This window comes from Erinaceus europaeus, chromosome 19, assembly GCF_950295315.1.
Source record: "Erinaceus europaeus chromosome 19, mEriEur2.1, whole genome shotgun sequence".
NCBI lineage: Eukaryota > Metazoa > Chordata > Mammalia > Eulipotyphla > Erinaceidae > Erinaceus > Erinaceus europaeus.
Genome location: NC_080180.1, coordinates 30661340 through 30675426, shown reverse-complemented (window position 1 = coordinate 30675426; position 14087 = coordinate 30661340). Strand labels below are relative to the sequence as shown.

Here is a 14087-nt window from a genome sequence, read left to right as displayed (position 1 = left end):
GACATATGGTGATGCTGAGGATTGAACCTGGGCCCTGAGGCACCTACCTACACAATCAAGTGCAATGTGGGAGTAGAGTAGAATTCATTCCTTTTCACAAATCTTATTGGAATTCTAGAACCAAACCCAGACTCTAGCCATTGGAGTTATACTAGCTACTTGGTGAAATTCTCCATTTCAGTCCTTCATCTTTATCTTTCCTGCTCAGAGTTGACTCTTTAATCCTCTAAGTAGGTGTTTGAGAACCAGACTAAACACCAGCACATATCTGAGAAGCTCTTCTTCTTCTAGCGTTTGCTCTTCTTCCGTAGCCAGTCAACAGCGTCAGGTTGAGCCTGATGTAAAGTTTCGAGACCTCCTTTGAATCTGGAGAGGTGGCAGTCGTTGACTATGTGGGTCATAGTCTGTCTGTAGCCGCAGGGGCAGTTCGGGTCGTCTCTGGCTCCCCAGTGATGGAACATAGCGGCGCACCGGCCATGGCCTGTGATAGCGATTGAGGAGGGCCCAATCATAACGTGCTAGGTCAAAGCCGGGTTGACGCTTGCAGGGGTCTGTGATGAGGTGTTTGTTCTTTACCTCAGCTGACTGCCAACTCTGTTTCCAAGAGTCTGGAACAGAGAAGTTCAGTGTAGGTGTAGGAGACCAGATTGGATGATGAGACGTCAAGTGTTGAACAGGGTGGTCGAAGATATCTGCGTATATTAGCAGGTCCGGTCGAGTGTAGACGTGGGAAATGAACTTAGATGATGCCGCATCCTGACCAATATCTGGCGGGGCGATGTTGCTAAGAACTGGTAGCCATGGAACCGGGGTGGAATGGATGGTTCCAGAAATTATCCTCATGGAGGAATATAATTTGGAATCGACCAAGTGGACATGGGGGCTACGGAACCATACTGGGGCACAGTATTCTGCAGTGGAATAGCATAATGCCAGAGATGATGATCATAGTGTGGAAGCGCTTGCACCCCATGAGGAGCTGGCCAGTCTTGCAATGATGTTATTCCTCGCGCCCACCTTTGCTGCAGTTTTTATGAGATGTTCGTGAAATGACAGAGTGCGATGGAGAGTAACGCCAAGATAGACTGTCTGGGCTTCATGCCGGATTCTCGTATCGTCAAGCTGCACATTAAGCTCATGCGAGGCCGAGGCATGGTGTAGATGGAAAACAGATGATACCGTTTTTGCAGTGCTAGGGATTAGTCGCCATTTTTTACAGTAATCAGATATCAGAGACATGTCTTTCGTGAGTGTTTCCTTGAGGATGTCGAACTTGGATGCCTGAGTTGCACAGCAGATGTCATCAGCGTAGATGAACTTCCTTGAAGCAGTTTCTGGGAGGTCATTGATGTAAATATTAAATAGCGTAGGAGACAGAACAGAGCCCTGGGGGAGGCCACTTGAGACAAGTCTCCATCTGCTAGACTTGTCACCCAGACGCACCCGGAATCTTCTGTCTTGGAGAAGAAACGATATAGTGTTGGCCACCCATGGAGGCAGGCATCTTGAGATCTTGACCAGGAGACCACGATGCCAGACCGTGTCATAGGCTGCTGTGAGATCAACAAAGACAGCACCTGTCTTTAAATTCTTCTGGAATCCATTTTCAATGTAAGTTGAGAGGGCCAGGACTTGTTTGCAGGTAGATCTTCCTGGGCGGAAACCAGCTTGGGCGGGTGATAGGAATTTCTCTGTAAGAGGAGAAATTCGTGACAGAAACAGCCTCTCAAGGAGTTTGTAACACACGGAGAGGAGAGAAATTGGTCTATAGCTGGCAGCCAGTGTTGGGTCTTTCTTTGGTTTCAAAACTGCTATTATCTTCGCACGACGCATAGATTTGGGCATAGATTCGGATTCCAAGATGTGGGACAGGAATGTAGTGAGCCACTTCTTTGCCGTGGGGCCCAAGTTAAGAATGAGTTCTGGGGTGATGTTATCATAGCCAGCAGCCATTCCCAGTTTAACCCTCTTCAAAGCGTCTTCAAGTTCAGACAGTGTAAAGGGAGAGAGTTTTGGAGATGGACAAGATAACCCGAAGTGGGATGACCACTCATGGGAAATTTCTCTTTTCCAGACTGGGTCGAGAAGCTCTTCACTCCCTTCCATGCCTTGCTGTTGCTTACTTTGAAAACAGACATTGTCAAACTATGTTCTTGTGTAATCCTAGAGCCAAAACTCTCACCAAACAACCACCCCATCAATCCATGCATTTGTTCACTTATTCGTTCATCTATTCCATCCACCTCTCCATTAATTCCTTTATTCACCCATCCTTCCATTTACCAGGATGTTGTATTCATCTAATCTCATTACTTTCTGAGTATCTATCCTACAATTGCCCACAGAGCCACGCCCCGTGCAGTCAAGGGGGCTGAGCTGCCCCCCACCCCCACCCCCGCTGTGAGGCCCTCGAAGAGATAACTCCTATGCAAAGTAGACAACTATAAGTGCCAGATAAGATACCATTAGGGTCACTGGAGAGAGAGATCACTCCCATGGGTGTCAAGAGGGAAAAATAAAGAAGGGCTTCTTAGAGGAGGATGTGCTTGAAGCAGTCCTTGAAGGATGCCCAATGGAGGCCTAGGTTGTGGTTCACTGGGTTAAGTGCACATTTTAGAAGCATAAGGATCCCGATTTGAGCCCCTGACTCCCCACCTGTGGGCAGGGGTGGGGGTGTGTCACTTTACAAGCTCTGAAGCAGGCCTGTAAGGTGTCTATCTTTCTCTCTCCTCTATCTTCCCCTCCCCTCTCAAATTCTCTCTGTCTTATAAAAAAATTTTTTTTTTAAATGGCCACCAGGTACAGTGGATTCATAGTGCAACACTGAGCCCCAGTAATAGCCCTAGAGGCAGAAAAAGAAAAAAAAATTCTGTAATGGATATTATCAAGAGAGAAGATGCATGAGGGCAGAGGTAGATAGCACAATGGTTATGCAAAAAGACTGTCAAGCCTGAGGCTCCAGAGTTCAGGTTCAATTTTCCATACCACTATAAGCCAGAGCTGAGCAGTATTCTGGTAAAAAAGAAAAAAATGGGGGTGGGGGTGTGAACCAAGGTGGAGATCTGGGGGAGGACTATATCTAGGCAACAGACTAAGGCCTAGAGATCACAAGGCTGAAGGAAACTGATGGGCAGGAAGTTATGGAGGCTTGAACCCAGACTTAAGGATAAGATTGTCATCTGTGGGTGACAGCAAACCGGGAAATGCTTGGGGGGGGGGATTTAAAGTAAATGGCAGAGCCAAGCTTAAAAAGAAGTAAGTCTGGTTACATACAGCCCAGAGATAATCAGACAGAAGCACATAGTCCACAGGGTGGGGGGACGGGTACAGCCATGGTGCTAGGTCAGGCATGGGCTCATGAAGGTCTAGATAAGGGCAAAAGTCTAGGGGCAGAGTGTGCCTGACTGGGCTTTATCTGGAGAGAGCTCCCAGAGAATTGGAGGAATGGTTACAAGCCAGAGAGTGGGGAAGGGAAGAACAGTGCCTTTACTCTCTGCCATGCTGGATGGTGAGGTGGATGGGGAGTGAGCTTTCCGAAGGCAGGAGAGGGCACCAGTAAGCCAAGATGAGGGAGCCATTTAAATGTGCTAACAGTGGTCTGGACACAGGGCTGCCCATGGAAGAAGGTCAAAACGAGCAGAGCCTAGGGAATGGGAAGAGATAAAGCACCAAAAATGGCACCAGCAGGAGAAGGAAAATGGTGGCCAGACAGCTTGAGGGTAGGGGTCAGGAGAGTATCTAGTGCAAACACTTAGAAGAAGGGTTGAGGGGGAGCAAAATGTCAGGGAGCCATAGCCTAGAGAAGGTGGGAAGTGTGGAGGAGAAGAGGGAGCTAGCCAGCTTAGATGTCAGGACCTGGTGGCCTCTTAGCATTCCAGGGGACAGTGCCACCTCCAAGTCAGGAGTCACAGAATGGTGGGCAAGGCACACAGGCTGGGGAGTACACTTTCCAGAAGCTGAGAGAATACCTTCAGAAAAAGGAAGAAGGGGGTGTCAGGCAGTAGCACAGCAGGTTAAGTGCACGAGGAGCAAAGTGCAAGGACTGGCATAAGGATCTCAGTTCAAGCCCCTCAGCTCCCCACCTTCACAGGCCTTTCTCTCCCCCTCTCTGTCTTCCCCTCCTCTCTCCATTTCTCTCTGTCCTATCTAACAACAATGACATCAATAACAACAACAGTAATAACTACAACAATAAAACAATAAGGGTAACCAAAGCGAATAAATAAATATTTTATATATATATATATACATATATATATATATATATATATATATATATATATGAAAAAGGAAGAAGGGTTGAAAGTTCTTTGGTTTTGTTTGCCCCTAGGGTTATCCCTACTCTACCATGGCAGCCATTTTTCCCCTTTCTTTTTGATTATTGAGTAGTGTTCCAGTAAATATATATCCCATACTTTTTTTTTTTTTTTACCAGAACATCGCTCAGCTCTGGCTGATGGTGGTTTGGGGGATTATTGAATTTGGGACTTGGGAGCCTTGGGCAGGAATCTCTTTGCATAACCATTATGCTATCTACCCCCACTTCCTCTTTCTGCTTTTGATAGAGAGAATAGAGAGATAGAGACAAAGAAGCCTGCTCCACCACTTGAGGAGCTTTTCCCCCTGCAGGTGGGGACTAGATCCTTGTACACGTGTGTTTTACCAGGTCTGCCACCACCCTACAAGGGGCTGAAAGGGTTTTTTTATTATTATCTTTATTTATTTGTTAGAGACCACCAGAAATCAAGAGGGGAGTAGGGGAGAGAGAGAGAGAGACAGAGAGAGAGAGAGAGAGGGAGAGAGAGAGACACCTACAGCACTGCTTCACCACTTGAAAAGCTTTCCCCCATAGGTGGGGACTGGGGGCTTGAACCTGGGTCCTTGTGCATTGTAGCATGTGCACTTAACCAGGTGTGCCACCACCCAGCCCTTTGGGGCTGAAAGTTCTTAAGCAATCAGGAGGTTGAACATTTTGTGGGCCTTGGAGATTCTGTTGCAGGAGAGAGGGGCCCAGCAGGGAGAGAAGTGGCTGCTCTAGGCCCAAGAGGAGGCCTGGCTTTGAGATTAAGTAAAAGTGAATGTTCCCTGAAAAGATGTTGGTCGAGTGCATACAGAGGAAGATTCCTGTCTCCCAAGAAACAGAGTGAGCTCAGGTGCTGACCTTCCAAGCTGGTTGGGCAGAGGCTGAAGGGGCAGAGAAGTTCTGGAAGGGTTTGCAGGAAGAGTGAGTGCCAAGCTACCTGGTAGGGACAGTGTTCTGGTGTCTGAGGCTGAACCTGGGGGTGGGGAGGGGCACCTGTCAGAATGGTAACAACCCAAACAGGGGACCAGGGGATAAGAAGTCCCCCATGTGCAGGGTCATGCCCAGCTCATGTGCAGTCACTCAGAAGCCTGATTCAAAATGTTCTCCTGGGCAGGGGTAGATAGCATAATGGTTATGCAAACAGACTCTCATGCCTGAGGCTCCAAAGTCCCTGCACCAGCATAAGCCAGAGCTGAGCAGTGCTCTGGTAAAAAAAAAAAAATGAGAGAGAAAAAAATGTTCTCCTTGGCCATCTCTACAGCTGTCCACAGCTGGGCATCCTCAGGGCCTTATCCACCTGTGCCGGGTGTGTTACCTAAGCAGCTCGTGGATAAACTACTAATCTCTTACCTGGTGGGGGCATTTGCATTTTAATTTGGAGCTAGGTTCCAAAAGTGAAGGTCTTTGACCAGATAGATCACCAGGTGCCTTGCCATGCACACAGAAGTGCCACAGTGACAGTGGGGAAGCTTGGTGCTGTGGTCAGAGTGGTGAAAGCAGGCATACACTAGCTCTCTCACCCAGAAAAATTCTTCTGAGTGAAAAAACAGCAGGGAAAATTCGGGGGAGGGGGTGGGGATTGAGGAGTGAGGTGTGTGTTCATGAAAGAGAGGTTTTCTTGACTCTTCTCAAATAGGCATCACACAGACAACTGCTTACTCAACCCATGCAGTCCCCTCTTCAAAGCTGGTTTCCTCTGGGTGAGTCTCTCTCTCTCTGCCTCCTTCAACCCCACCACAACCTCACACACCCCTGCCTGTGCACATGTGACCTTCTCTGTGGACAAGCCCCAAAGGGCAGGCTGCAGCAGGAAAGGAGGGAGGGATGGATGGAAGGAAAAGGAGAGGACTGCAGAGGAAGGCAGGACCAGGTGTGGAAAGGTTGGCTCAGCTGAGGGGGGTGGGGGCGATCCCTATACACAGGGCTCTGCTCCACCCACCAGCAGCTGGGCCTATCTGAGCCAGCAGCCCAACCCCACCTGGGTGCCACTGCTCTCAGCCTCTCAGAGCCTGGGAGGAGGTGATAAGGGCCACCCACTACTCTGGCTGCCTCTGGTTTTAGTTAGGGGCTAAGTCCACTGTAGGTCCCATGCCTTGTAGAAATGAAGCCTTAACTTGGACAATGTGCTGCTTTGACATATGCACAACCCAGGATGGAGGCTGGCTCCACTGCATTGATGGAAGCTTCAGTGCTGTGGTCTCTTTTACTCTCTGTGTCTCTATCTTAATAAATAAATGAATGATAGTGTGCATGCTTTGTCATGTGAGCAACCCAAGGAAGCTTCAGTGCTATAGTCCTCCCCATCCCACCCCACCCCGTTTCCTTGTCTCTACCTAAAAATAATAATAATTAAAAAAAGAAGTGAACTTTGGGTTGGGGAGATGTACAGTAGTAGTGCACAGGGGAGAGACCACATTTGATTTGCAGCACTACCAGTAACTGATTGATTGGTGTGGTAGAAAGAAGGAAAGAAAGAGAGTTGGGCAGTAGCGCAGTGGGTTAAGCTCACATGGCTCAAAGCACACCGACTGGCGTAAGGATCCCAGTTCCAGCCACTGGCTCCCTACCTGCAGGAGGGTCACTTCACAAGTGGTGAAGCAGGTCTGCAGGTGTCTATCTTTCTCTCTCCCTCTCTGTGTTCCTTTCCACTCTGTCCTATCCAACAACAATGACACCAATAGCAACAACAATAATAACTACAACAGTAAAACAACAAGGGTGGTAGTTGGGTGGTAGCACAGCAGGTTAAGCGAACGTGGCGCAAAGCGCAAGGATCGGTGTGAAGATCCCGGTTCAAGCCCCCACCTCCCCATGTGTAGGGGAGTCGCTTCACAGATGGTGAAGCAGGTCTGCAAGTGTCTGTCTTTCTCTCCCCCTCTCTGTCTTCCCCTCCTCTCGCCATTTCTCTCTGTCCTATCCAACAATAACTACAACAACAATATCAACAACAATAACTACAACAACAATAAAAACAAGGGCAACAAAAAGGAAATAAATAAATAAATAAAACAAGGGCAACAAAAGGGAAAAAATAGCCTCCAGGAGTAGTGGATTTGTAGTGGAGTGATAACCCTGGAGAAAAAAAAAATTATATATAAAAAAAAGAAGGAAAGAAAGGGAAAGAAAGAAGAGAAAGAACAGAAAATGAGAGGAGATAAAAAGAAAAGGAAAGAAAATACAAAGAAAGGGTAAAAAGAAAAAGAGCCCCCTAGCTGTGTCTTTGCTCCTCTCCCAAGCCTTGCCAGGCCTCCCACATTCTGCCCACACTCCACTTCTCCACACCCTTTGTCCACATTCCGCACAAGTGAATGCCTACCTCATTCACAGAGGACTTGCCTAGAGCCCCCCAAGGGAAAGCCAGGCTGGACTCCCCACCCAAGCTTGTCTCAAGTCAAAGCCAGTCCATGCTCTCAGTGGGGCCCAATGAGACCCCACAGTAATCTGGACCTGGGGCTCAGGTCTGGTGTGCTGACCCTGCACGGCAGGGCCACACTCTACTCTCAGGCCTGCTCTGTGGATGAGGAGCCAGGCTGCCAGGCTGGAGGCCAGTGGGTACAGACTGTCAGCAGATGAGGAAAAGCTGGGCACTGGCCAAGTGGGCTGGGATCAGGGCGTGCTGGAAGCGCCCCTCTCCTCCCCACTCCTCCCTTCCCCACTCTTTCCCTTCCCTCCTGGTGTGGCTGCTGCCCACCTCCCCTCCTTGTCCCTCTCTCTCTGCTTCTCCTTCCCTCTCTTTTCTCTCCACATCTTCTCCCCCATCTCTGCTTCCCTTTAACCCTCCCCCCTCCCACAGTTACTGTGGCAACAAGTCAAAGCCAGAAATAAAGGCAGGATCCAGCTAGGTCACTGGTTCCCAAAACAGCATTCCAGGCTGGAGAGGGAAGGTAGGCAGGGAAGGCCTCCTTCCCTGGGCCTGTGCATGTGTAAAGCTGTGCGTACATACACATACATGCATGTACATGAGTGTACATGTGGGGGGCACAGTTGCACTGACCCAAAAGGCCATGCACAGCATGGGCAGGCTTGGGGCTGCTGAGTCCGGCAACCTCAAGAGCATCCTTTTGCTTGGTGAGCGTGAGGCCTGTGCTCCTCCCAGGTTGGCAAAGCCCAGCCACTCCCCTTTCTTCTCTTATCTTCTCCTGACCCTCTCAGCCTGAGGACCCACCTCCTCAAGGCCACGCCCCCACTCCACCCTTCATGGATGACAACAGCAACAAGGCCCCAAGGGTCTCTCTCCTCCCCTACCTACCCCAGGCAAATACACAGCCAGGCCTCCACTCAGAGAGCTCCTCTACTTGCTTCCTGCTTCCTTCTTCTGAAGACCCCTCTACCTGTGCCCTGCCCCTCACTGGCATGGTCCTTGGCATGCTCCTGTTCTAGTCTCTTTATGGTGGGTCCTGTTGGCAGCTCATAGTGTCATTTGTACAAGCTGGGCTGATAGGGTGGGGGTAACACCAGGGTTTTGCTCCTCTAATTCCCTCTGGGGCACCCCTATTCTGACATGTATGTGCCATGAGCTCAGGAAGAGGGGTTCAGTCTCCCAGACCCACACCTGCTGGGGAGAGGTGGGTAGAACCTGAGCAAGCTTCACGTGGGCACCGGCCTGCCAACTACAATGGCACATTTGCAGAACTCAGGCTCCCTGTTGGTGAGATCACACCCCCATTCTCACAGCGCGGCCCCCACACAATGACACACACTGCCGGAGACACCCACTCACATGCACCCACAGGTCCCCCCTTGGCACTGGCTCCCTGCACTCACAGCCGCTGCACCATGTGCTGCCAGCTCCCCCCCCAGGGGTGGTACACGTGTACAGCTGCACACAGTCCCTAATTTAGCCAGCCTTGAGGGTCCTCTCGCACTCCCCACTCCTGAAGTGCTCTATCTCCTTCCTCCTAGAGCTGCCCTGCCCCCCAACTCCCACACCCTGGCATCACATTCCCCTGGAATGGAGGACAGGTGTGTCTGCCCAGGTGAAGCCTGCCATCACTAGACTGATGGCAGGCTGCTAGCCAGGTGCCTCTGGGTGCTTAGGGGTCTGCACATATAGTAACAGTGGCTGCTGGGGAGAGGGGGGACAGGCCTGCAGCCACGCCCAGCCACCCAGCCTCATTCTGCCTGGCTGGCCTTCACCTGGCCTGGCCAGCCCTGGGTTAAGGGTAGGGGGGTTCCTAGCCTTTTCCCCTCAGACAGTGAGCTCCACACCAACAGCCCTGAAGCTTTTGTGAGCTGGTCCTACCCTTGGGGAGGGGGAGATGTCTGTGAAATGGGGGGCTGGCAGTCTGTCACTCTCAACATTGAGCAGAGAAATAGCTCCCCAACAACCCCACTCCCAGCTCATCGATTTGGAATTATGGCCAGCAAAGCTAGAAGAAGGGGTATTGGGCAGGCAGCAGGCATAGCCCAGCCCCTCTGACAAATTAGAGGGAGGTTTGATTAGATCAACCCAGTGTGCCGGGGATTGGCCTACTGTCACAGGGATCAAGGAGCTGGACCCCTCCCAGGGGACCCCTGCCACCACCCAGACAGACTCTCATTCCCAGGCAGGTGTGTAACCCAAATTGTCCACAGAGAGGACGGGAGCCAGAAGTCGCTGCTACCTACCTCTTCCCAGGCCCGGTGTCTGGCAGGCGGGGAGGGCCAGGCGCTGCTCCTCACAGTCTAGGTAACCCACAGTTCCGCCAGAAGCCCAGCCTGTTTCCAGGTGGCACCAGCCAGGGAAGGAAGCCGGCTGTGCTGGGTGGGTGAGGAGCTTAAGAAGGAGGGGAGTGGTCTCAGCAGGCTGACCTCCCTGCTGGGTCCCCACCCGCTCACCCCCACCCGGTTTCTCCACCAGCGGAGCTGGGGAGTCTGCGTCTGGTGAACGGATCCAGGCCCTTCCTGCCGTGGCTGATAGCGGGCAGCTGCCACCAGGCGGTGGGTGTGTGTCTGCCTGTGTCTGCGCGTCCACCTCGGCTCACTGCAGCTCAGTCCCTTCCCAACAAGGCAGCTTTAGGACAACGTCATGACAAAGCAGAACTGAGTCCGACCTAGCCAGTCCTTTTCCTGACACTCACATGGGTAGCCCCCTGGGAGGAGGGATCACTACGCAAACAGCTGGGTGCCACACCTTTCTTCAGCACCTGCTCCTTTTACAGTGGCCACAGACACCTTCCAAGTCCCCACCTTCCTGGGGTGCTAAAGGGCACAGGTGCTGAGGGCATGGGGTGTAGGCAGAACCAGCCCCCCCAAGTCACCTCTACTTGGCACAGGTTACCCTCACCCCTGGAACTGAGCACACACAGAGCTCGGAGGAACCCCATTTTTTTGCTTCCTACAAGGTGAGCCCCGGCTCCCGCACAGAACCCCAGGAAGTTGCCTTCTCAGTATCAGGGAATGCCTCACCTTGCCAGTCTTCTGTCACTGTCCTGGGGCTTTCCTGGGCTCCCCGTAGAGGCCAAATTCATTTGTAATGCCCCTTTCCCCTGGGCTGGGTGGGGGTAACATTGCCTGCTGGCCCCACCCAGCCAGCCCCCTCCACCCCCAGGGTAGACTTGCCTACCTAGGCAGTCCTCATGTTGCCCTGGTAACCACTGCCCACAGCCGGTCAGCTGATGCCATCAGCTGCCCTTAGGCAGATCTAGAATCTGGGGAGGGGGGTCTCTGGGGTGACTGAATGGAAAAATCACAAAGTGGGGAGGGGGGTTGGGGAGATAGTTCAGTGGTTATGCAAAAAACCTTTCATGCTTGAGGTTTCCTGTCCCCAAATTCAATCCCCAGCATCATCATATGCCAGAGCTGAGCAGTGCTCTGGTTCGAAAAGAAACACACACACACACACACACACACACACACACACACACACACACACGGAGAGTCTTGAAGGGGACAGGTGAGAGTGTGCTCCAGCACCTCATCCTGCAAAGGAGAGATCAGAAGGGGACAGGTAGGAGCTGAAGAGAGGGACATGTCTGGAGTGGAAAGTGAGGCTGTAGCCCTGCAGGATGGGCTCAGGAGAGAAGCAGGAAGCCAGGGAGCTGAGTACTATGAACACAGGAAAAACAGACTGAGCTGCAGTGTGGGGGGAGGGAGGGGGGCAGAATCCATCTAGCCAAGCAGGAACAGCCAGGAGGAGTAGCTCTGAAGGGGAAGGGGAGTGGTAAACTGGGGGAGGGGTGCTGGTCCTTTCAGGTACCAAGCTGGCGGCCTTTCGCCCTGGTCTTCACTCCTGACTCAGAGCAAGGTGCCCTGGCTCCACCCCAGTCCTGCGCAGCCTCCATTGGCCTCTCTCTGCCACTGGAAAGTCTCAGTCCTTCAGGACCCCCGGTTTTCTTTGCTCTTACTGCTACCCCCACCCCCCCATCCCACCTCTGGAGATTAGTCTTCCGGTGCTTGGGTCCCCAGGGGCAGGGCTGGGGAAGCTGTTGACAAGGACAGCTGTGGGCAGGGGCAGGAACGAGGCTGTGCAGGGGACTGGGCAGGAGAAGGGGAGCGAGCTCCAGGTGGAACAAGCATGGACCGCAGAGTGGGGGTGCGGGGAAGAGGGAAGACTGACTAGTACCTTCACGGGCCTGGGGCGTGGGGCAGGAGCACAGCCTCTTCCTCGGTGAGATACACCTCCATCCTTCAGCGCATCTCCTCTCCGCCTCCCGTTACCAAGACAACCTGCCAGCTCAGCCGAGGCGGAGGCAGGGAGGGGGAGGAGGCGCGGTGGCGTCTACTGCTGTTTGTTCCCGGAGGGAGGGAGGGGACCTGAGGGTGGCCTTCGTGTTGGGGGGGGAGCTTCAGGAGCCTGGCCTCCCACTGTGCCCCTTATCTTCCATAAAGTTGGGTCCTGGGTAACCTCAGAAGAACTAATTCAGGGCCAGAGCACAGACAGCTTTGGAGCACCCCCATTCCAGAAAGCTAAGCACGGTATTGGAGAATAGAGACCGGGACGACATGGCTATGTTTGTGGGGCGCTTCCGGCAGAAGGGAACATGGCTGGCGAACGTGTGGCTGACCCCTGGGGCCCACGTGACACGTTATCTCTGTGCACATCCCCCGGCCCTCAGACCCTCTCATTCCCTGACCTGGGGGGTGTTGGCCTGGGGTGGTACACCTCCTATCCTCAGGGTCCCATCCCCTCTGCCTGCCCCCCACTCCACAGGGACGGCGCTCCCCTGGGAGAGCCACTTTGAGCGGCCTTCTGCCAACCCTGAAAGCAAGGGAGCTGCCTGCAGGGTTAGGGCGCCCTCTGCCGGCAACAGGTGCACAGCTGTCAAGGTCATTCCTTATCAGAGGGATCCTGGTGCTAGTGTGTGAGAGACAGCCTGAGAACATGCGCGAGTGTTGGGGACCAGGGGGACACAGTCAAGTGGAAGACCCTTCTTGCCTGACATGCACTGCCTCCAATCCTCTCCTCCATTCTCTCACTCCTCAAGGCCTGTTCACCTCTTACTGTTTGCCTGTCTCCTGTCAGGCCCCATTGAGACAGAGACAAAGCCTTTCCCCTAAGAAATAGGCAACAGCAGTGGTTGCTCATTAGTCCAGGCCTCAGGCAGACCCATGGCCAGACTGAAGCCAGCAGACACACAGGCCTACCTTCCTGCTCAGGAGTTTCCTGAGGCGTGAGGACGGCCACTGGTGTCCACAGCAGGGGCTGGTGCTCCTGTCCTCCACAGACAGGTGGTTGTTGGTCCTAGAATCTAGTTCTTGACTCCTTCCTCAGCAAAGTCACTGATGCCAGCCAGCCAGGCCAAGCCTCCCCAGGACCCATGCAGTAGGCTCTCTTCTCACTGTCCTGCTCCAGTGCTCCTGACCCCACCCCTTGTACCAGCCTGTGGGGGAGGGGTCAACACAGCCTTCCAGTCCAGTGCTGTCTAAACATTAACTAGTGTGGGTACCTGAGAAGGTAAAGGTGGCAGAGAGCTGAGCCAGAGGAAAGAGAGAAGGACAAGGTCTAGGAGTGGAAGCCATGTGGCTACCTTGGCCATGCACCCACTGCCTCAGCCTCCAGCAAGCTACTGGACCAGGCACTGTCCCAATGCTGTCCCCCACCCCAATGCAGCTCCATCCCAGGGAAAAAAAAGCCTTTCATAAATTGGCACAGTAGCTTCTGGCCTTCCTTTTGCCAATGCCCAGTTCTTGTCACTCAGACCCACCTTTCTCTGACACCCCTCAACTTTGCTGCCTCAGAGCCTCTCTTTTCATTCCCCAAATTTCCCCTATGCCTCTCCTCTCTGAATCCAGACAGTCTACTCTTTCTGTTCTTTTATTATTCTTTTTAAAAAATATTTATTTATTTATTTATTTATTTCCTTTTGTTGCCCAAGTTTTTTTATTGTTGTAGTTATTATTATAGTTATTGTTGTCTTCATTGTTGGATAGGACAGAGAGAAATGGAAAGAGGAAGGGAAGACAGAGAGGGGGAGAGAAAGACACCTGCAGATCTGCTTGACCGCTTGTGAAGTGATCCCCCCCTTCTGCAGGTGGGGAGCCGGGGGCTGGAACCGGGATCCTTATGCTGGTCCTTGCACTTTGTGCCACCTGCGCTTAACTCGCTGCACTACTACCCAACTCCCTTATTCTTCTTTTTTAATTACCACCAAGGTTATTTATTGCAGGTGCAGACTTGAACCTGGGTCCTTATGCTTGATAACTTGTGGTATTCAGCCAGATACACCACTACCTGGTCCCAGCCTGCATATATATATGTATGTATATATGCATATATATATGCATATATATATATGCAGGGTTATTACTGATGATCAGTACCTACATGAAACAAATCCACTGCTCTTGGTGGAGACTTTTCCCT

At 52.1% G+C, this 14087-nt stretch overlaps 1 protein-coding gene across 5 annotated transcripts in view; it reads right to left on the bottom strand.

Moving 5' to 3' along the window:
* The window catches only part of DMTN (dematin actin binding protein), a 33617-nt gene that overhangs the window by 15895 nt on the left and 3635 nt on the right, over nt 1-14087 (bottom strand). The window contains exon 2 of one of the 5 annotated variants that reach the window (XR_009546348.1): nt 9911-10058. The exons of 1 other annotated variant lie outside the window; for it this stretch is intronic. The gene's annotated coding sequence lies outside the window, so the exon portion shown is untranslated. Of the gene's footprint in view, nt 1-9910; nt 10134-11846; nt 12170-12868; nt 13016-14087 lie in introns of those variants that run through there. 3 more of the 5 variants (XR_009546350.1, XR_009546349.1, XM_007529139.3) reach the window with 3 other exon arrangements.